Below are 21514 nucleotides of genomic sequence, written 5' to 3' on the forward strand. Positions count from 1 at the left end.
TGAATTTCAAAGTCACTCGTGAACCACAAGCACAAGTAGTTTAAGTTCGAAATGCCCTAGCATTTCCCGTAAGCTTTCCAAATCCGCCACAACCCTCAGCACATCTTCGGTTCCGTGGCGAACCGCTTTCACTGTTTAGTATAAATAGAGGACTTCACTGGACAATGAAAACACTAACCGTAAAATCAGAGGTCTTTCTTCCATTCCCAGGAGAGCCCCCAGAGAGGTAAGACGCCTGAGCTTTCGCCCTTATCATGAGATGGAGACAAACACCTCCCATCAAGCCCCTAGAATCCGAGGTTTCCGGAAGGCCGAGCAGAGGCTCCGGCACAGCTCCGAAGGCAGAGCTGGCTGTCCGTGCAGTCCAGATAGCAGCAGCAACCACACAGCGTGTCTGAGCACGTGCATAGAGGCACATATAAATACATACGTGCAGAAGAAAGCTCTTAAAAATGCTTGTTATTTGGAATAACAGGTAATGTGGCCACTAGCCTATTAGGAATGAATGCACCTGAAAAGTTCCAGTAGCAGAAGTTTACGTACAAAACCTCAAAGAGCTGGATTCAGCTCACCAACCAGCACGTGGCTACCAAGCACTTATCATGTGCAAAAAAAATATTCTACATGTGTGTGTTGTATGTCCAGATGTGTGTGTGTGTGTGTGTGTGTGTGTGTGTGTGTGTGTGATAAAAAATAATTCTGCAAGGCCCGACTGCTGGATGGTTCTCGGCCTTGGATGCTAAGCTTTTCCAAGGCCTGCTGGCTAGATCCTGGTTAGTGGGATGTGCCATCAAAGGGTGGAATCTTGAATAGATTTTTCATTCCTATCTACCCTTACCTGCTCCCACGCTATTTAAAACAGAGCTTCAGACAAAGTGAGTTATTAACAGTAGTAAAAGTTTTGCATGCACAAAAAAGTTGACAAAAACCTCCCAAGATCATTGTATAGCACTGTGCAGACAGCAAGTGCTCTGGGGCTCTGAGGAGGGGACTGGCCACTTGGCATCTGTGTTTTGGCGCGGGGTACGGGGGGGAGCGGTATAAGCTTAGAGGAGGTGATTTGCAAGAGCGATGTGACTATTCTTTTGATCACAGACCATGCTGCTTGAAATATTAATCTTTATAATTTCATAACCACCAAGTATTTATATCTAAGGTGCTATACAGAAATAATTTGTTATAAAGCAAGTCCTGGAGTATATATATATTTTTAAAGATTTTATTTATTTATTTGACAGAGAGAGATAGCCAGCAAGAGAGGGAACACAAGCAGGGGGAGTGGGAGAAGAAGAAGCAGGCTCTTAGTGGAGGAACCTGATGTGGGGCTCGAACCCAGAACGCTGGGATCACGCCCTGAGCCGAAGGCAGATGCTTAACCACTGCGCTACCCAGGCGCCCCTTTGGAGTATATTTTTGTTTATGTTGTTTGGGATCTGCTTATAAAAGCTGTTCTTGCAACCCTACTCTTGTCAACATTCACCCTCCGGCCTGGTCTAGAGTACTGTACTAGCTATATGTTCAATTCTTAAATGTGGGTTGGAATAAAAATTACTGTAGAAATGTAATACAATCCACAAAATAAGTATACTTTTAATACAGTTTAGAACAGTAGTTCCTTGGGGTAACTGCACGATGGGCATTAAGGAGGGCACATGACGTGATGAGCCCTGGGTGTTAAACGCAATTAATGAATCATTGAACATGATATCCAAAAACTAATGATGTTGGCTAAATGGATTTAAATTAAAAAAATAGAAAAAAAGAAAAGTAGTTCTTTGGTATACATCAAATACATTGATTTTGAATCTCCCAATTCCTTTCTAAATGTAATAAAAAACTGTTAGAGGTTAAATGTTGCAAAAACAGAAAAAGGGCCAACCTAGCAGTTAAATGGAAGGCAGGGTCTAGGAAATCTGAGTTATATGAAACTGTTATAGGCAGTTATAGGCAGACTGCTTACCCCATTGCCATATCCGCTTCCCCACGGAAAGCTGTAGAAAAAACCCCGTATAACCCCTATAAAACTGTACCACAGCTCTCATTTCCTTTTCTACATACGAGGATAAAAGCACTTCCCTAAATTCTGAGCAGTTCTTTCTTTCTTTCTTTTTTTTTTAAAGATTTTATTTATTTATTTGACAGTCAGCGAGAGAGGGAACACAAGCAGGGGGAGTGGGAGAGGAAGAAGCAGGCTCCCAGTGGAGGAGCCTGATGTGGGGCTCGATCCCAGAACGCTGGGATCACGCCCTGAGCTGAAGGTAGATGCTTAACGACTGTGCCACCCAGGCGTCCCTGAGCAGTTCTTTCTTCTAAAGAAAACCAGTTACGATCTCATGAATGTATTGTAAAAATTAAGCAATAGCTGGATGCAACCTGCTTTGCAATAAAAGACGGCATAACAACACATTTAATCTGCAAAGATTCACACGACCATCCTATAGCAGGCTTGGCAAATTTGGATGTGAGGGTCTGAGGGTCTCCATGTATACTCAATGTAAAAAAATAGATATATTATCTAATTTTCTCAGATAAAGCCATTGCTCCAAATGTCATTAAATTCTGGCAGATAGTTCTTGGACGGTTCTCATTTCTTTCTTAGGCTTCAAATGCTTATCAAAGGCATAAACCTTTAGTCCAGTCCTCACCGACCACTCAGCCTTCACAGGCATTAAGGATTTCGATGGGAGACCAGGGACAGCTGTTTAAGGTTTAGAGCCATTTGAAAGAAATGTTTCTGTCTCCAACAAAAAGATTTGTTAATGTTTACAAATGACTCAAGAGAGAAACAGGTCTTAGCGCCTGCTTTTAGTGAACGCTTTGCTTTAACGTAAGTTGTCTGTGAACACTTTAAAAGACACATTTTACAGTTTTAGAGGCTACTTCCCTAAATGGCTTGGCGATAAATTATCAGAGAACTTTCAGTGTAAATAATAGCACTTTAATCCCTTCCACTTTATGCTTTATTCCCATCATTTTATGTTTCAAAAAACTAGGCAAGTAGCTAATGATTTGTCTGAAGTAAAAAATCACAGTATTTCATTTGGAAACTAGCTATACAATTAGGTACTGGGGGATTCAGCAACGAATATCCCAAAACTAGATCCCGTGGTCTTTGCTGTCTAATAGAGGTGACAGAAACTTCTAAAATGGACCCTAAAACCCCAAAGTCTGAGCTCCTGGAGCATGGGACTGAGATTGTACTGTGTGTGTCCCAGAGCTAGAAAAACATTCAGTGGCTCTTCTCCTCATCAGCTCTTATCAGTGGACTGTTGGGGAAAGTAGCCAGGGACTCCCATGGCGGTGGGACCTGGGAGGAGGCACCAAAAGAGGCAACACGTGCGAACTGCCTCTTAGCATCCTCAGCATAACCAGATTTACGTGAAACCAGGTTCAAAGCTAATGCAGTCAAGAGCTATGCAGTACCCACTGTTTTTTGTTGCTGTTGTTGTTTTAACTACATCTTTCCTTACACAGGTAGACCACTCAAATACAAAGATCTCAGTGGAAATGAAACTTGGATTTTTCATGAGAAACAAAGAAAGTAATCATTTAAAACTTTTTAAACAGTTACTTTATTGGGGTGCCTGGGTGGCTCAGTCGGTTAAGTGTCTGCTTTTGGCTCAGGTCATGATCCCAAGGTTCTGGGATCGAGTCCCGCATGGGCTCCCTGCTCAGCAGGGAGTCTGCTTCTCCCTCTCCCTCTGTTCTTGCCCCATGCTTGTGCACTCTCTCTCTCTCAAATAAATAAATGAAATCTTTAAAAAAAATAAAAAATCAATAGTTGCTTTATCTAAGTCCGCAAGAAAAATTCCAAGAACCCCAAGTCCACATTCAAATAGCAGTAAGAACGGGAAAAATACAATACTTTGATTGTTCTGAAGAATGAAAGCACTCCTGCTGCCGGGAACTGCTTCATGGACAGAGCACTAGACGTTGAAGGATAATGATCTTTTTTTAGGTAGGTTCCACGCCCAGTGTGGAGCCCAACATGGGGCTTGAACTCATGACCCTGAGAGCAACACCTGAGCTGAGATCAAGAGTCAGACGCTTTACTGATTAAGCCACCCAGGTGCCCCTTGAAGGATAAGGATTTTTTAAAATATCTGTGGGTTTGGGGGAAAGAAATCTACTTCAAGATTCATAATTGTATATCATTTTATTTTGTTGATGTTAATATCCTATTTTGTGACAGGATCAGGAAACTGGAGTTTGTCAGCAGTTACTTAGGGGATTTTATGTTCAACCAAGTCTGGAAACCCATACCTTGACCTACAGCTGTGGTTCTCGCCAAGTGTGGTCCCTGGACCAGCAGCATCGAGATCAGCAACTCCTGGGAACCTGGCAGATGCAGAGAGGCTCAGCCCCCCCCCCCCCCCCCCGCAGACCTACTGACGCAGAATCCCGAAGGGTGGGGCCTGCTGGTTTTAGCTAGAAGCCAGGTGAGTGGGACACAGCTCAGGTTTTGAGCCACACTGGCCTCCAGAGTGGCCAAAGTTCCCAAGATGTCTCTTCAGGCAATTCCAGAGAATTTCCAATAGATGGGTAATTTAACAGTACTCGATAAAAATAAAGGCGAATTTACCAAATCTCACAGAGGGCCAGACCTTTAGAAGCACGCCTCTAAAGGGAGAGAGAGGGAAAAAAAAATAATAATACTGATTGAGGACCATATACAAATTAAAACCTGTGTCCCAAAGAGTATCATAAAATAAGAAACTGGAGATTAAAATGGAACAGCACTTGCCAACCCTGAAACTGGCCATCTGGAAAGAAGCAGCTTTGAGTTTTCAAAGTCATCAGTACGTTGAGATTGAGATTTACAAAATCCATGATTATTCCCTCAGGAGGGAAGCTGTTTCTACAACAACTTCTGAGGATTTTCTAGTCGGGAGTCCTTCTGGAATCACAAGCATTTTGTTTCCTAGGCAGCCTCCGTCAGCTTAAAGAGAGAGCGTTCCCTGACAATGTTCCTATTACTTCCCTCCGGCAGCTCACACTGCTCTGCGGTACGTTACTCTGCCCGGGTACCTGTTTACATGTTTGCAGCCGCCCGATACGGGGCTGAACAGCTGTGATGTCTGCAGGCTCTTCGTGGCAACCTGCCGCAGATGGGACCAGCTGGGGAGCTGCTCACACTGCCCCGCAGGTTCTCTTTGTCCTGCTCTGGAAGACGGTGACTAATTACATAGCATGTTAGCCTGGCCTCTCTCTGTTATAAAAGCAGAGCTGGATGGGCTGCCTTTCTCATGCTGAAGATTTTCTGCTAGGAGGCAGGCACGTGTAATTTGGATATTTCCAGCACTGTTCCTATTTCTGGTGATGGTGACAGATTGATGGCCAGGGCTACTGCTAGGACTCCCAGGGCAGGGACCAAGATGAGGGTATAGTTCCTTCCTGCCAGCCAAACAGAGCAAAGCTGCCAGCCACGCAGAGAAGGAACTCGTCTCCTTGGCCTCTGGATCTTGGTGCCCTCCTGACTGAGTTCTTCAACCGCTTTGAGAATCCAGATAATAAGGAATATGAAATAGACTGGTTAGGGGCTTGGCAAGGGAAGGCCATTTCTACCTGGTTTGTTGTTTTTGCTTTTTCCAACAGGAAGGAGTTTGGCCAAGAGAAATGCTATCCTCCTTAGGATGCCAGGCGTCACGTTTACTCCTGCACATTACTTCTGTATGTCGGAAAGTCAAGAGGAGTGAAGAAAAGGTCAACCATCTCCTAGAATCTTGGGACTTGGGAGCATTCCAAGGCCTGTGAATTTCGTAGGGTGATATCAAACCACAAAAATCCAAAGCAAGATCATTTGCCATTAAGATGTCTTTTAAATTATGCTAACAGACCAGATTCCTGTATGTTGATTTATTTGAAGTTATCTTGGAGTTTTTAGGAACACAGTTTGTAAATATTAGGCATTCTATGTAAAGAAAGGGAATAGCGTAAAAGGATTTTTCAATGTTCTCCTCCAATCCCAGAATCCTACAGATTAACTTTCTTTTGTATACAATTCTATGAGCAACTATGAATGCAGTAACTAAAAATCAAATTTAGTAGATACAGAAAGGTTATGTTATAAAACTGGAAATATTATAACAGAGTTCGTTCTTACATTATTATCACTTTTCAAAGGTTTCTTGACTCCTTTGTGGGCTTCGAATACCACTTAATCAATTCTGGCTGCAGTTCACTTCACATATTCAATTGACTTCCGTGGTATGGCATTTCTCAAAGGTATAGTATAGATGTTTACAACTAGACCCCACACTTTCACTCCACAATGTTAAGAGAGGAGAGGCCAAAAAAGGTGGACTGTGGTTTGCCTCCATGAAAATACTGGACCATTTTCTCCAATCACACTTTTTCTATAATAGGCTTTCAAATGAATCATTCATTCCTTCATTCTTTCACTATGTAGAGAGAGGGTGTCGTGTATCAGGAACTACACTAATATTTTACTCTCTCTTGCATTCTTTTACAAATTTTTCTCTATGTAAAAATTCATAATATATTTTGGAGTGAAGGTTTGAGATAGCAGTTGATGAGAGATATATCAGTAATAGGTTCCATTCTATTTGAAGTTGATTAGGGCACGCTAAAAAAGCAACAGCACCTAAGGTATTTGAAATGGTATGGCTCCACCTTCTGGCCACAAGGCAGAAAGGCATGCCTGACAAAAAGCGAACCGGTTCTGGGAACGGACCGGCTTTTACAAATGGAATCCCTTGCCTGTTGCTGCAGTGTTCAGATATTTTCTGAGTGCCTAGTTTGGGTTATGGTTCCAGAGAAGAAGCAGACTCTAAAGAAAAGCCTGTAGGAAATATGATTGTCTTATTCTGTAAAAAATTCTACCTTGCAGAGCAAATCTTCTTTGGACAATTCAGAAGCACCTAAATTAACAGTGTTATTTGGAAAACAGTCAAAGTTAGAAGGGATAATATGATCTTAAGCTATTTGCCAATCTGTGGCTTTCAAAGTCCTTTTGCACGCACAACATCGGTCATCGTTACACTGAAAGGTGGCTGGTGCACACAGGAAGCTGGGAGGGGGAGGGAACTCTTGGGCTTATAGCTCAGCACAGATAGGTTTGCCCATCAGCAACTCCACTTTTTAGCACGTAACCATGAACAAATACCTGAAACTCTTGAAGACATTTACTTCAAATATTGAGCAGTAAGAAGGGCCTATGGTGGCTGGGAACACATAGAATATAGCCTATTTAAAAGTACACAGAGTGCCCACTGACAGATGAACAAACAATGAGGTACAGTAGTTCCCCCCTTTATCCACAGCTTTGCCTTCCACGGTTTCAGGTACCCGCAGTCAGCTGAGGCCTGGAAGCAGGCCTTGTCAGAAGGTCAATTGCAGCCTACTGCTCCGTCATAGTGCCTAGGTCATTCCCCTCAGTTCGTCTCATCACATGGGCATTTTTGCATCTCACATCCACACAAGAAGGGTAAGTTCAGCACAATCAAATATTTTGAGAGAACGACAGAGACCGCATTCACATGACTTCTTTTTAGAGTATACTGTATAATTGTTCTCTTTTATTATCAGTCGTTAATAATGTCCTACAGTGCCTAATTTAGAAACTAAACTTTACTATAAGTATGTAGGTATAGGAAAACATGTGGTACGTATAGGGTTCAGTACTATCCGTGGCTTCAGGCATCCACTGCGGGACTTAGAACACATCCTCTGCGGAGAAGCAGAGACTACTGTATACACGTACAATGAAATATTATTCAGTCTTAAAAAGGAAAGAAATTCTGGCACATGCTACAACATCAATGAATCTCGGGGGCATTCTGCTAAATGAAATAAGCCAGATGCAAAAGGACAAATATTGCACGATTCCACTTACATGAAGTACCTAGAGCAATCAAAGTCATAGAGACAGCAAGGAGAAACAAGGTTACCAGGGGCTGGGAGAGGGAGGAATGGGGAATTAGTTTAAAGGCTCTGGAGTTACAGTTTTACAAGGTGAAAAAATTCCAAGAGATGGATGGTGGGGATGGTGGCACAACAGTGGGAGTGTACTTAATGCCACGGACGTGGATACTTACAAATGGTTAAAATGGTAGATTTTATGTTCTGTGTATTTAACACATGCACAAAATTAGAGAGATGCCTGGCCCACGGTTAAGTGAACAGGAGCTCCTAGAAGTTCTAACAGCTCTCCTACTCTGCTATCCAGCTGCCATTGAGCATGAAACATACAATGAACCCAACGCCAGGGCTGTAAATGTTGGGCCTGAGGCTATCCTCTGTGGAAGTTACCAGACCTCTCCACCAGAATAACTGAGGTGTGTATGCCCAGAGGAGTTTTTAATGTTTAGAAGCGGTTCAACAGCTTGCACCCTGACGCAGGATATGATATCTAAGAACACAGGAGTCATGCCCACGAAAAGCAAGTTTTAAACCTTCTGGTGCATTTGAAAAGAATGTGGCTTCTGTTGCTTGTTTCACTTTAGGAGAGACAGGCTTTTCATGTAAGAAATCACATCCAGCACCAAGACTCTGACCCAACAGGAAACACGACCAACACCATTCTAAGATCTAGTGGCTGGCGCCTCCGTCTGCCATATAGGAAGTCAGGTTTTCAAAGGCAATGCCATTGGCTGAATCTAGGACATGGCTCATGCTATAAAATAGAGTCCTATAATTGTCACTTAGTCACAAAATAGGACTAAAAGGTTTTAAATCATCCATACCAATAAACCCAGGCTAGGTTTCATGGAGAGGCCAGGTCCCTGAGTAGAGCGTGGGTACCTTGGTTGGTGTGTCAGGAAAGTCATAATCTGTGTTGCTCCTTGCAAAGGCTGGTGAGGGAAGGGCTGGAAGGTGGTGGAAGTGGGGGGACGTGGAGAAAGTGTACGTGCAGCACGTAGGGAAGGTAGCCCAAACCTGCCTTCAGCAAAGCAACAACAGGGGTTGGATGGGGTATACGGTGAAGTCTCTTACTCACGTAAAGATGCTCAAAAATTTCTCTGCAGGGTACTAGGTTCTCTACAGAATAAACAAAAACCTGTTATAATGTTGTTCATCTATGTATCATCCTTTTTGCTTAAAGGAACCCTTAGTGACTTTTTAATATTTAAATAAGAGTGTCAAATAACAATTATTTCTTCTTGTAACTGTAGCTACTATTGGTGAACACTTACTCTGTGTACTTTTCCTACATTCTAACTCTCCTGACAGTTGACCCCTGAAGGCCCAAGGGTCAGAGATATTAAGGAACTTCTGCAAGGCCACAGTTACTACGTGGCAGAGCTGGGTTTTTAACAGGTCTCTGAAGCCTGTTCAACTATGTACTGGATCTGCCCTAGGTCTTTAGTGTGGAGTTACGTCATTCTTTGGTATTTTTAAAAAAATACATGGTTAGAAGCTGAGTGGAAACATGGTTTTCCTCACCAGATTTAATTTCAGAGAGCGAAGACAGAGTCCTTTTGCTCTCGGTATCCATGCACCTAGTTCAGTGCCTGAAACTAAGGAAATGTTGGCATCAATCCATTAATCAATGGACTCCCAACAGCTAAATTAAAAGATCGGTACAAGAAAATACTGATCAATACGGATCAGCGACAGCCACCTCCATAACCAGTCAATGAAAAAAGTCATAGTCTCTGCCTTGGGGATATGTTTATGCTAGAAAAAGACTTCCTACGAATGCCCTTGCTCAGGGACAAAGTGGTGTGAGAGGCAGCAGTACATGGGAGACCTGAAGGCGATGACACAACTGGGCAGGCAGGGAAGGCAGCAGCAGTAGCCCTGGGCCCAGCACAGTGCCTGATACATGCACGTCCTCAGTAAACATGTAAGTGAACCGATCGCCCAGAGCACAATAACATGTCTGCCTTTAGAAAGACAATACGGGCACAGGAAGCAGTGGACCATCACAGGGGACCCCATTCCTCCTGTAGGATAGGGGCATCCCCCTGGACACCCTTGGAGAGGCCCAGTCTGGGTAAGTGCCACTCAGGTACCCCAGAGCTGCCCAACCTACTCAGCTGATCCTCAGATGGCAAAAGACAGCAAAGTTATTCGCGATGTTTTTAGAAAATGTAGTCAGTTCTCAATTATTTAAGGGCTGCTCATTTCATCTGTGGATTACTCGAGTTACTGTTGCTTTTTTTTTTTTTTTTTTTCCTGCTTGGGTCAACTCATTGTTATTTGGTCCTTCCACCATGACAGGGAAACAAAATTAAATTGCATCTAAAAGGCCAGATCACAGTCGCTACTTCGGGGTAGTTTTTGGCATACTGACCCCTCCCCAATCTTAATAGTTCGGAATGGCTTAATTCTGTTTTCATTTCACGCATTTCAAGTTCCTCAAACGCACATAGAAGGCAAGCATAGTTTCAACGGTTCTTGTACCAAACTACTCTTTTCGCTGTCCATTCTACCCCTGAAACAAGACTTGTGAGCATCTTTTCTTTTTGGCGTACTGATCCATTCATTCATTCATTCATTCATTCACTCATCAACAAAATGGATATGGGCACGCAGAACAGAGCAGAAAGGGGCTCACACAAAGTCCTTCTCTCATGGAGCTGGTTGGGAGAGAGAGAAAGGAACTAACCAACCAACGAACTAACCAACAGGGAAACCATACAATAAGCGGGTTTTTTATCAGATCATTTTCAAGTAGAGAATGCAAAAGGGATATGAAAGTAAGTCTTCTCTCTAGGGATAAGACATGGAAGTTGTGATCTGAATGAAAAGAAGCATCCAATCTGATCATGATCAAGAACAAGAGTGTCTGCAGAAGACAGAAGAGGTGGTTCAAGGAAGGGGGGGAGGGAAAGAGAGAGAACATGTGGCAGAAACATAATGAGTGAGGAGATGAATGAGATAATATTTGAAAGGTCGGCAGGGCATAATCAGAGTAAGGAATTCTGAACTTTAAGTATGATGGGAAGTGACTGGAGGGCTTTAAATAAAGAACTGACATAATCATCCTGTTTGCACTTTGTAAAGGTCTCTCTGGATGCTGTGAGGAGCATGGGTTGTGGACAGCCCAACAGCAGAAGCAGGAGAACCAGCTAGGAGAACAATACAGGCAAGAGATAATGGTGTCTTAATCTGAAATGACAGTGGTAGAGATAGAGTGAAGAAGTCTGATCCAGGATTTTTTAAGACATAGATCTTACAGGACTTTTATATAGCTTATATGTCAGGGAGAGGAAAAGGAAGATGAAGGTCTCCCGGATTTTTGACTTGAATAACCAAGTGGGTGGTAATGGTGTTTATGAAGATGTAGTGGGACAAACAGGCTTTCTGGAGGTTATCAAGAGGTCTGCTTTACCCACATTAAGTTTGAGGAGAAGTTTTAACTTACAGGGAAATGTCCAGCAGACAATTCAATCTTTAAGCCTGGAGTTCTGAAGCATAGATGAGGCTAGAGGTAGGCGGTGAAAGGGTCACTGGCATTGACATGGCTGAACGAGACCACCTATGGAGAATTATCTAAATAAAAATTAGAACTTACCTATAACTTACCTATGCGGCACTTCAAGCTCAGGTGAACAGGGCCCTGAGAAGTAGTCAGTAAGGAAAGAGAAATGGAGATTACAGTGTTATGAAACACAGAAGAATTTTGAAGAGGAAGTAATGGTCAAATTTGTCCAATGTTCTTGAGAGGTCGAGAATGATATGGAAAAAGATAACATTTTATCTCTTTGATGACAGCTTCTTAGTGGATTAACAGGGACAGATGCCTGATTGGAAGCAGGCTGGGGAATCCATACGAGGTAGGGAGATAGTGATTATAGAAAAAAGACGATTTTATGTGAAGGGGACAAAAGAAATAGTTGAAAAAAGACACAGGGCAGAGAGGAGACTGTTCTGTTTCAAGGAGAGGAGAGCTCTCTAAATGCCAATAGGAATAATCTAGTCGAAAGCAATTCATCATGTTGGGGTGAAGGCTCACTGTAGGTACAAAAAGTTTGGGAGGCAAGAGAGGTTGGGACTCTGAGCACAGTGAGAAGTTTGGGCCCTTGCTAGCATCAGAGATACCCCTACCTGTGCAAAAGGAGACAAGGCAGAGAGCAAGAACTAATATAGAATCAGGTTGGTAGACCTGGCGAAGATGAGGGTGGAGAGGTCCTATTTGCTCCTCAATGAAGCACGATGCACCATCAGCATCTGAGACTGGCTCTGGAGGAAAGATGAAGGTGTGAAACCACCACTTCAGAGAGTGAAAAAGGGAGCATAGACACTAGAAACACCAGTAGTATGAAATGTCCAGTTGTGGTTTCTTATATGCAGTATAAAGCGAGAAGAGTCAGCCAGTTGTGTATTCTTCTCCAGCAGCTGTGCAGGGCAGACTCATGAACTGAGGTCAACTAGGCTGAAGGCTTTATCAAGAGAATATAACAAAGGTAGCAAAAGTATTGAGGGCATTTGAAAGAGGCCATTATAGTGATGGGGCATAACTTTTAAGCTGGTAAGGAGGTAGGAAGGTCATGAAAAGGGATGGATTGGAGGTCTGTCCTGAAGGACTCGAGGCACTCAAGAATTGCTAGAGTAGAAATGTGTACATAAATAAAGGATAAAAAGTGGGATGCTTGGAGTCAAATGCTTAAACTTAGGACATCCTCTCAATAAGGAATGACTTACTCTATCACCTCTTCTTAGTGTAGCTCCTGTTGTAAACCCTATGAAATTGAACTTGGCTACTCTGCTTCCTTTCTGGATGCCCTTGGGCAAGCCATGTAATGTCTCTGAGCTCTTACACATAAAACAGAGCTAGTCAACCTTCCCTATTACTTTGAAGGTTAGAAACAACATATGTAAAGCACTTACCACGTGGCAAGTGCTCAATCTGGGCTGCCTGTTGGGCATACCCATGGTTATTCTTACACCATCAATGGCAGCTTAAGAGCTCATAAAAGGGGAAGAAACTCAGGCTGTGTCTAGTCCGTTACTGACCCTTCTCCTATAGCCGATGTTACAATTCATTCTCTTGATTTAAATTTAGCCTATACAGTTATCAAGAGGAATTGATAAATTTATCCATTCTATGTAATATTGCACATTTATTTTCAAATTTCTAAATAACTTAGAACCAAATGAGCCAAGAATAAATTATAAAGAAATTCCTTGATTTTGTGTTCTCATACTGAATCCCTTTCCTTCATGTTAAAAATGATCCTTTCTCTTTTCTCTTTAACCAGAATTGCTGTTCTAATAAGGTGCAATGAATAAACTGCGTAGTATCAAAGACTTAACTTCTACTAAAGAAAAGCACTTTCACTGATACTGGCAGATTATACAAGTAAAAAAAGAGAAACAAAACTTCATTATATACATTTAAAAAACTCCCTCCAGGAGGAAAGAAGCAGCACTGAGTCAAAAGATTCTCAGAGACAAAGTGAATGAAAATAAAACCAGAACAGAAACGTGTGTGTCTTTTAAAGAACGAATTATATCGTGGAAACAGTAATAGTCAGTACTTACATATTTTTTTTTAAAGATTTTATTTATTCATTCGACAGAGACAGCCAGCGAGAGAGGGAACACAGCAGGGGGAGTGGGAGAGGAAGAAGCAGGCTCATAGCAGAGGAGCCCGATGTGGGACTCGATCCCGGAACGCCAGGATCACGCCCTGAGCCGAAGGCAGACGGCTTAAGGACTGCGCTACCCAGGCGCCCCCAGTACTTACATATATTAATTAGGTTAATTAAATTAGGAAATCAAGATAGATTTCCTGCTTAGATTTTTAGGTGGAAAATTCCCTTCAGTTCTGTAGGGCAGTTAAAAGTGTTTTCTTGTAACTTGTGGATTAGCTTAATTGGAAGATACCACTGAAGGAACAACAGTGTGAGTACAATTTGATATGTAAGAGTTTTGGGTTTTCTTTCTTTTCTTTTCTTTTCTTTTCTTTTCTTTTCTTTTCTTTTCTTTTCTTTTCTTTCTTTCTTTCTTTCTTTCTTTCTTTCTTTCTTTCTTTCTTTCCTTCCTTCCTTCCTTCCTTCCTTCCTTCCTTCCTTCCTTCCTTCCTTCCTTCCTTCCTCTCTCCTCTCCTCTCCTCTCCTCTCCTCTCCTCTCCTCTCCTCTCCTTTCCTTTCTTTCACTTTGGGGCTGTAAAAAACCTTTAAGGGCATATGTTGATGGATATTCTAGATCCAAGTTGACTCTAGTAGTGAGCACCAAATGCCCCTTTCCTGTCTTTTCCCTTTGCCACCTGCTGAGGATGCCAACAGGGGGAGATTCTGGGAAGTGAAGTCTCTTTATGGTCGCAGAGCACAGTGTCCCAAACTACTCCTGCTTACCAAACTGGCCAGATTAACCCCCAGCAGAGTGCAAGTGTGGCTTCCTTGCATGAGGGAGAAGTGCTACCTGACATCGCTGGTAGACTGGAGCAAGGAATGGGCCCACACAAAGCTCGGTGACCAGTCATGGAGTTTTTTCCCATCAGTTTGGTTCTGGTGACAAGACCATGGGCCCTTGCCCCTCAGAAAGAAAAACTAAGTGCTTGTTTCTATTTTAAAACATTCAGAGATATTGAAAGGTGGCAAGGAGGTGGGGATCATCTGCCAATCCGTGGGGGCCCTGAACACTGTGCATTAGAAACCAAATCAGAGATTAAAATGCCAGTATGTTGAGTGCCCTTTCAAGGCTAAATATATTTATTAGGTGCTCATTTTGCAAAGCACCCTGTGCCAGTATCATGAATTATACAAATAGAAATATGGCACAGTGGTTCCATGAGTATAAAAGAGAAATAAATACAAATGGCAAAATTGCAAAGGCCCTGTAGAGTCCAGCAAGTGCTAGAAGTTTCTAGACAAATAGCTATGGGAGTGAAAGGTGGGAAAGGTTACTCATGGTTAGAGAAATGACAAAGGACTTCGTAGAAGGTGGATCATTTGAACTGGTCTTGGAAAATGGGCCCTATTTTAATGAGCAGAGATGGAGGAGAAAGTGAATGGTGGAAATAAGTGCATTGTGATGGATAAGTGAAGGCTGTGTGTCCAGGGATCATGAATTCTCAAATTGGGCTGGACTGCAGGTGAGTTACAGGGCGCTATAGTGGCATGTCGGCCTGGAAAAGTAGTCTGGGACCAGATCACATATGTCTTGTATGTCTCTCAAGCCAAGGAGTTTGAGTTTTAATCTGACAGAATGCTTTTGGAGCAGAAGAGCAATATAACCAGGACTGTCATGAGGAGTATGACTCTGGCATCTGTGTGGAAAATAGAGACAGGCTCCCCAAAGACGACTGCCTTATCCATATGAGACAGGCCAAGTTAACGAGGGCGAAACCAAAGCACCGGTTACAGGAAGGTCTTGAAAGCTATAACCTCAAGATACTTTCAATAGACAGGGTGGTAAAGGAAAAACCGTTGCAATCAAATGTGCCTCTAGAACTATTGTGATTGACGTGCAGGGCTGCGACAGCATTGATCAGCTCTGAAATACAGAAAGGCACAGGAATGACAATGTCGGGCTGGGGACACGGAGAGGGGAGTTTAGCCGAGCACCTGCAAGCTTGCAGGCATTAATGATGCATGTGGGTGAAGGAACTCAGGAGATACACTGAGCTGAGGTGAGCTGAGAGCACCTACTATACCAGCTACCGTGGATAATGCTGAGAGAGAAAAGAGTGTCACAGATGCTGATATCTGTGGGCTGGGCAGAGGAAGAGGACCCAGCCAAGAACACCGCAGAGGAATGGCAGACTGAAGTCAGGAGAACAGGTGCCTGGCATATGGGTGATACCCAAGGACTAAATAAATAAATAAATGAATCAGGCTAGTGCCCAGCCATAGAAATTTAAAGAGAAGAGTATTTTAATAAAGGAGTGACTGCATATGTTGAAAGTGTTTATTTTATTGTACGTGAATTATAGCTAAATAAAGCCAGTATTAACAAGGAATAAAGGGAGAACGGATTGTGTAAGATGATCTAGAGAAATTAAGTAGACTGAGGGCAGTGGAGCTGCCAGTTAAAGGTACAAATAGCCTCTAAAAGAGCAATTCCTGGGGCAACTGGGTGGTTCAGTCGGGTAAGCATTTGCCTTTGGCTCAGGTCATGATCCCAAGGTCTTGGGATGGAGCCCCATGTTGGGCTCTCTGCCTCTCCCTCCGCTGCTCCCCCTGCTTCTGCTCTCTCTCACTCTGTCAAATAAATAAATAAATAAATAAATAAATAAACAAATAAATAAATAAATACTTAAAAAAGCAATTCCAGTAGAGAAGGAATGGCAGGAATCCAACTGTTGAAAGCAACAAGGGGGTTGAAAAGTGTACCTTTTAATCAATAAGTTCAACACCTCGTAATGTTTTATCTTTAAAATAAAAACAATACATCGTTACTGTGAAGTATTTGGAAAATGCAGAGGGGCTTTAAAAAAGGACAAAATGAGGGGCGCCTGGGTGGCACAGTGGTTAAGCGTCTGCCTTCGGCTCAGGGCGTGATCCCGGCGTTCTGGGATCGAGCCCCACATCAGGCTCCTCCGCTATGAGCCTGCTTCTTCCTCTCCCACTCCCCCTGCTTGTGTTCCCTCTCTCCCTGGCTGTCTCTGTCTCTGTCGAATAAATAAATAAAATCTTTAAAAAAAAAAAAAAAAGGACAAAATGAAAATCATCTGATTTTCCACCGTACTGGAATAACAATGGCTCATGTTGTGATAGATTTATTTCAATACATTTTTTCTGTGCTTATTATTTATAGACTTGAAATCATGAGAAACATTCTGTTTTATATCCAGTTTTTTTTTTTTTTAAAAAAACATTCAATCTCACAGCATTTGCCATCATACGGATGTGTCATCATTTTAAAATCATTCTTCTATGGCTAGACTTTGGTTTATCTACCCTTTATTTATTTTGCTATTTTCATTGTAATGAATATATTTATTCCTAAATCCTTATCCAATACCATTTTACTATTTCCTTAGAATATATGCTTAAATGGGGAATTGCTGTGTCAAAATACATGGGCATTTTTATGACTCCGGCTGTATTATCAAATGGATTTTCAGAAAGATGGTACCAATTTACAATCCTTCAAGCAGGAATTCACTGCACATTCTCCCCTACTGAGTATTATCATTTTCTTTTCACTCACTTTGCCTATTTGAGAGATAAAAACCGTATCTCACTGTTGGTTTAATTTGCATATCTTAGCTCAAAGAGCTCTCAAATAAGATTCTCCTCCAAGATCTGTGATTTGTTTCTAAGCTTCCTGATTAAAAAGGCAACAGAGAGAAACAAATTGATGAAAAAAGATTATGAAAATGAACACAGATTAAAATTTAGTTCTATAAAACCAACAGAGGGACATATCAATTTGGACAAAGAGAAAGGAGCTCTTCATTTATGATAACCAAGTACTGCAGGGAAAGAATCTCTCTCCCATTCAGTTGCTGTTAATCCTTCTGGCCATTTTCTGAAGTCCCTGTTCTTCCCCAAGCAATCACAGGAGCTGGGGCAAAATATTGATGCACCAGTTTTCTCGTATTCTTTATACACTTCTCATTGACATGATCCTACATATTCGATTTCACTTTCAGACAGGTAAGCTAAAACTCTCTCCTAAGTATTTGTCTTCAAGGTCTAATGATACTCGAATAAGAATAAAGCTGCCATTTCCTAAGAGCCAGGCACTGGGCCATGATTCACACACACTATTAACTCTTACAGCACTACATAGAGGAACTACCAGACCCATTCCTCTGATGAGAAAACTGAGGCTCAGAGTGATTGTGCTGTGCCCTGAACCACTCAGCTGTGCAGCAATCTGAAACTCCAGTCCAGCCCTCTGGTGCTAACACCACTGCGCTCTCACGCAAATCCCCCTCCTATTTGGTACGTCATTTGACATTAATAATCTGGGAGACAAGTTAGTATCATTATCGTTATTAGCCTTATTTGAACTTCAAGAAAGGAAAATTATTATAACACAGGGATTTCCCAGGATCTCAGCAAAATATCTTAAATACTGTACCGTAGCATTATGATGAGAACAGAGAGAGAAAAAAAAAAAAAACAAAAAAAAGGCCTTGAGTGTCTAAAGAAAACACTTCAAGCATCCCTCTCTCTGACCTTTCCAACAATCCTTGCATTTCTCTCGGCCCTCCAATCAGTGGGGCTCCCACTTTCCCACCATCCGGCATCGAGGTCACCCCATGTCCTTAATTCCTCGCATAACTCGGATGCCTCGCCGGCACCGTTAATCACTGCTTAGATCCCTTCCTCTACCATCCCCGTCTGACCAAGCCCAAGCTCCTCCATCACCCATCTCCTCTGCACCAGCACCCCAGCAACTCAGTATTACTAGAGAAAATGACAAGCCCTGCCAATTGATCTCACTTCACATTCATAACCAAAAATCTCCAATGGCCACTTAACATTGTCAAATTCCAATTAGACTGCCTTAGAATATCTGTTTTTCTCCCACTCCAAAATGGCTCTTTTGCATCTCAAATACACAAGGCCCTTCCCCACCTCTGGCTGAGGACCCTGCCCTCTTGCCCGTGGAGAGTAAGGCAGCAATCCTACGGGGACTGGCTCGCTTCCCGCTCCCATAGTAACTGCCCACAGTAACATGACTTCGCAGCCATCATGCTGGAAGAGTTAACCCTGCTCCCGTGATGCAAGGCAAGTCCTGCACGGGGTGCCCTTGATCCCAGCTTCTCCAAGGGCTGGAATTGTCTCGTGGTTCAGGGCTCCGTTCAAATGTTCCTCTTTCAGAGAACCTCCCTTCCTCACCCAAACTCAACACCCAGTCACTTTCTAGTGTTCCGTTCTAGCACAGCACTTCGGATGGGCCATGGAGAGCTGCCCTGGCATCATCTGGCACTGTTACAGATGCAAACTCTTAGACCCCACCGCAGACCCCAGAAATCTACCCCAGCCACTCTGGAGAGTGGGGACGGGACCGTGAAATTTCCAGGAATTCTACCAGCTGATGGTTAAACACAACCACTGCTAAACATCAAACTATATAAGCTTCCAAGTGGAAGAATTGCATTTGGGATGGAAACAATAAATATTCGAAATTCAATGCTTCCTAATACAATCACTACCTTTTACTCTTAGCTCTGCCCTTGAGGTTATTTGCACCTAGCACAGGCGTATGGTGGAAACGCTACATGCTGGTGTGTTACAGTGCGTTTCTTCTTGACGCGGCGTTTAGTAGTGCCACGTGGGTAGCCTGAAATCAGCCGCAGTGGGAGAACTGACGCTCTGGGTATCAGCAACTGCTACAAATCAGTCTTTTTTCCAAGGAGCCAGCTGTTAAACATTTCTGTCGATCACTGGATGAGGCCCAACAAATCTTCATGTGAAGCCTTCTGGGGGATTCTGATGCAGCCAGGGTTTGAGCCGCACTGGCTGAGAAGGCCTTTCCTGCCCATCTCCAATCCCCCAGTACCCTCCCTCTACCACTACCCAGTCCAGCTCTCCCTCACCCACACGCACAATGCCTAAGTTTAGAGCTTGCCTCACTTCAAATCTATCTCTGCTTCACACGGCCTGACTTCACCCATGGAAGTGTGTTTCCCATGCTGCTTCTATTTTTCCTCTACAGGAAAAGGTATGACTTTTCCCCGGACCCAGGGCAAATCCCTGCTTTATCTTATATTTATGTCCAGGATTCTATAAAAAGTTATTTTTTCTAAGTGATTTATTTATAACCTCACCCAGTGTTCACTTTCAGTGTTTACTTCTATTTTTAAAACATAATTAAATTACAAGGTGATTTCTTTTCTCCTCAAAGTAACATCTTGCATTCTGTCATCCCTTCATTTAGAAGTTTGCTGCTGAATGCCGACCAGCAGATGGCAGCAGGGGCTCTTGGAAAGAAAGCCTGACGTGTTCCAAAGTGTTCTGGCTAAGAAAGGACCTCAATCGTTATTGCGAAGTCAAGCACGTTTCCAAGTCATTTGCTGGTTCATCATATTCTTCGTGTCAGCAAACCGCCTTTTAAAATGCAAGATAGATTATGGGGAAAAAACGCAAGACAGATTATGTTCTATGGTTTGCCTAAGGAGAATAACAACCAAAAAAGCTATTTACTCTTTTTATGCAGATTGGTCCCTGTCAGACAGTAGAGTTTCCAGCTACTCTGTGTTGCCAGGTTTCAAAATTTCAAATTCTTACAGACTCAGATCCAAATTGTTTCACGTCATTAATGTTTACTAAAGCTTTTTATTTTTAATGTTATCACTTCTACAACCAGTTTTCTTATAAATTCAGAAATCAAGATCTGGAAATAAAGAGAACATATTATAAGCCACAGAATCTGCACATTTTTTTTAAAGATTTTTTTATTTTTTTATTTATTTATGTGACAGAGAGACAGCCAGCGAGAGAGGGAACACAGCAGGGGAGAGGGAGAGGAAGCAGCAGGCTCCCAGCCAAGGAGCCTGATGTGGGACTCGATTCCGGAACACCGGGATCACGCCCTGAGCCGAAGGCAGACGCTTCACGACTGCGCTACCCAGGCACCCCCAGAATCTGCACATCTTTAAACATGAAAAACTAGAGCATTTAGACTCTGTACATTCATACTGTCATATAGCATCACTGATAACCACACAAAGCAAGTAAATTGAGTCTGATATTAAGAATGATATAAAAGGGGCACCTGGGTGGCTCAGTCGGTTAAGTGTCCGCCTCTCAATTTTGGCTCAGGTCATGATCTCAGGGTGGTGAGACTGAGCCCCCTGTTGGGCTCTGCACTCAGTGGGGAGTCTGCTTGAGATTCTCTCCCTCTCCCTCTCCTTCTGCCCCTCCTCCAGCTCACACACTCTCCCTCTCAAATAAATAAATCTTTTTTTTTAAAAAAAGAATGATATAAAAAACCTACTGTGTGCACAAGGTCTTTGGTTGCCTAATTAAGGGAAGCTATACACAGGAGCGGTTCTGCGTCTACACAGCACTGGGCAGTAAGAACCCATCAGGGACCCTGAGGCTCCAGGGCAGTCCGGCACAGTGACTGTCCTGGCTTAACGAGGATGACTGAATGCTGAGCAGTGAATGGACAAACAGTATCGGCACAGGGGGGAAAGTGCCCTTTTATGGCTTAATCTCAACGACTTCTGATCAAAATAGTTTGGGGCCACATACGATGTGCGCATAGTAGGGAGAGACAAATACACAGCACAGTGTTTACTGGACATGATTTCTGGTAGCACACTACTATGCCCTGAGGCTGCCAAATGAGCAAAATGTCATCTCTGCCTCCAGGAGCTCAGAGACTACTGGATCCTAAATTTAAGAGATATCCAGAAAAGTACAGAATTTCTTTCCCAAGATTGTTTTGATAATTAAAGGAGATCATTTAAAGAAACGCACTTTAGGGGTGCCTGGGTGGCTCAGTGGGTTAAGTCTCTGACTTTGGCTCAGGTCATGATCCTGGGGTCCTGGGATCAAGCCCAGTGTCGGGCTCCCTGCTCAGTGGGGAGCCGGCTTCTCCCTCTCCCTCTGCCTGCTGCTCCCCCTGCATGTGCTCTCTCCCTCTCTCTGTCAAATAAATAAATAAAATCTTTTATAAAAAATAAAGAAATGCA

General features: G+C 42.9%; 1 protein-coding gene across 3 annotated transcripts in view; it reads right to left on the minus strand.

Moving 5' to 3' along the window:
* The window catches only part of RCAN2 (regulator of calcineurin 2), a 264666-nt gene that overhangs the window by 174954 nt on the left and 68198 nt on the right, over positions 1-21514 (minus strand). The window lies entirely within an intron of this gene.

The sequence above is a fragment of the Ursus arctos genome, unplaced genomic scaffold (genome assembly GCF_023065955.2).
Source record: "Ursus arctos isolate Adak ecotype North America unplaced genomic scaffold, UrsArc2.0 scaffold_29, whole genome shotgun sequence".
Taxonomy (NCBI): Eukaryota; Metazoa; Chordata; class Mammalia; order Carnivora; family Ursidae; genus Ursus; species Ursus arctos.